The sequence below is a fragment of the Varanus komodoensis genome, unplaced genomic scaffold (genome assembly GCF_004798865.1).
Source record: "Varanus komodoensis strain SLA01 unplaced genomic scaffold, ASM479886v1 scaffold21, whole genome shotgun sequence".
Taxonomy (NCBI): Eukaryota; Metazoa; Chordata; class Lepidosauria; order Squamata; family Varanidae; genus Varanus; species Varanus komodoensis.
Window position 1 is genome coordinate 11,364,815 of NW_025335589.1, and position 2,822 is coordinate 11,367,636.

Genomic DNA, 2,822 nt, shown 5'->3' on the forward strand with positions numbered 1-2,822 from the left:
GATCATGTACTGACTTTCTCTTCTGTTCAAACTGCATTGTGTGTGGGGGAGAATTTCTATCTATGAATGCCACTTACAGGCCTGTGAGTCTTGATTGTAAGACTGGGAGATTAGTCAGCTGCTAGAGATTATCTTGAGGGCTTCATGCAGTCCTTTCTTTTGCTATCTCTAATAACCTTTTCTGGAAGGAGAGAGGAAGTAATCATGATTGAGGGGGAAGGATAACTGCTCCCAGTCACAGGTCAAGATTCCTCCAAAGGAATCCCCGCTGTTCCCTCCAAACTCAGATCAGAGATAACAGCAGGGGTGTAGAGAAAGGAAGTTCCACCCAGCCTGGGACAGTGCAGACTACACAAAGCCAGGGACCTGACAGGCACTGGGGGCAGCCGTTTCTTTTCCTAGTGGAGGCTGAATAGCTTCACAGAACATGGCCCATCCCCACTGACATGGCTGGTGCTGGGAAGAATGCAGCTTCACATGGAATCCTTTTCTCCATGCTTTCAATGGAGATTTGTTATTTGGGCCTCATTGGGAGGATGGCTATGAAAATGGGATGGAAAAACATGCTTGCACTGCAACACATAAGCCAAACATGCATGCTTTGCTACCTGTGTTTTGAAGATCACCTAGTTTGGCCTTGGGGTGGTTCAAGAAGAAAGTCTGCAAATTACACAAAGGTAAGGCATGTATGGGAGATGCAAGTCTCGCATATATGCCTTACATGTTTGCTGATAAAATACAGCTATTAGTGGAATTGCAGAGTCCACCAGCTTTAGCAATCCCATGAAGAGCTCTGGGAATGGAGCTATTGTTTGTTTCTGTGGTTTCATATGGGTGTTCTGGCCTTTTCTTGGTCTGTATCGGGTGTTTAGATAGATTAGCCAGATGGCTACTGATCTGCTGCTGGCTTTACCTCAGATGTCCTAATTATCACGCTATGCTTTCTGTATTGGACAGACTGGTTCAAAACCATAACACATCATTGGAAAATAGCATCATGGCTAGATGCAGACACGTCCATGAACCTGAACCAGCATAATTGTGCAATAGTTCCTTCTGCCAATGCTTCCTCCTCAGGTTGTCATTCATACTGATTCTTTTCTCTATAACTCATTTGACCTCCTAGACCTCAGTATGAAAGAAATTTTGATCTATATGTTGTTCTGCTAACTCTCCTCCTAAACTAAACATTTTCTGAACTTAGAATAGCTATATGATGGAAATTACACTTCTTGTAGTAGTGTCAAACATTACCAGATATTCTTCAACTCTCGTTAATTCAAGGCTGTGTCTTCCTTTATACTTGAAGTGTTTTTGCAATTTCTAGTTTGTGTTAGAATTACTCCATTCTTAAAAAATTCCATCACAGCACCAGGCCAGATAACCAAAATCTGAATAAAAATGTAAGGACAACCAAAAGTTCTCTGGTATCTCAAATACCTTCCAAAATAATGTCATCTGAAATTTTATAATGGCTTAGGAAGCAAATTAAATTTTACTGTGGGGTGACCATGGGCAAATACCAGCCTATTGAGACTCCAGCCCATGATGCAAAGTCTGATCACTGTCTAGCCCCCACTCAGCCATGGAGTCAATGAGTGACCTTGAGCCAGTCACGGACTCTCAGCTCAACCTGTCTCACAGAGTGATTGTTGGGATAAGAGTGAGGAGAATTATGCAAGCCTCTCTGAGTTCTTTACAAATGAAAAAATAAATCTCATGAGTAAATAAATGCCAGGTTTAGTGCACACACAGTGTAATGAGTTATACAGCTAGCCAGAGGCTCTACCTAGCATAGAATGATTTTTTTTCTCATCTCATGAAATAGTCACACAAATAGGCTTTCATCAAGCAAACCTGGCACATTATGCCATATTCTGTGTCTTTTCTTATGACTACATTTAGATGTAACTGCAAATTGACATGTATGATATTGTGCTCTGAGGGAACGGCATTTTAGCTTTTTCTCCCCTCAACATTTTCTAAGCAATTAGTAAACATGAAAGTTATAAAATAAAAAATACTCATTGCAGAGTATCAAGTTGCATGTGTGATTTCTATTACCACTGATTCTCAAGCTTAACAGTTTTCATTATGTAAATAATGAAGCAAGGATTTAAAAACCAGCACAATAATGCCGATGGGGAATGGCTGAACTGAAACTATCAATGGTGATGTGACAGAAATGTAAGAACTAGTGAAGCAGAAAAGCAAACTGCTCTTCAAATGTGTGGCATTTTGATAACAGGGAAAACCTAAAATGTTGCCACAAGTAAATGCATAACGGAAGAGGGTTTTTGAAATGATCCACGTTGAGGTTTATAAGAAAGAGTGGACTCATCTACACATTGTCATGTGACCAGCAAAGCTGAAATAATCAGGGAATTTTGATTTCTTTTAACATTCTCTCCTTGTGCTACTTTTATTCCTCCACCACCCCACCCTCACCCCCATGTTTGGGAAGCAAAACATGTCACTGCTGTGTAAGACTGCAAGCCTACAAGGATTTTGCATAAAGCATGCTAAAGATTTGCTGCCATTTCGAAGAAATCCAGCTGCACTTTCAGAACTGTTTCTAGGCTGATTGGCAGCTGTGGGGGAAACTGTGGCTACAGAAAGCCATTGTTGCAGTAATATTGCTATATTTTTCTATTTTCACAGCACATCATCTTTTTACTGTTGCATGTGAAAGCTTGTACCATTCCATGTGTTTTGAAAACATCAAATTTATCCATTGTGATGCCTTCTAATTCCTTTACTTAAAAATGCAATGTGCACATTTATTTTGGTTTTGAACATTGTTTTTTAAACATTTCCCCGTA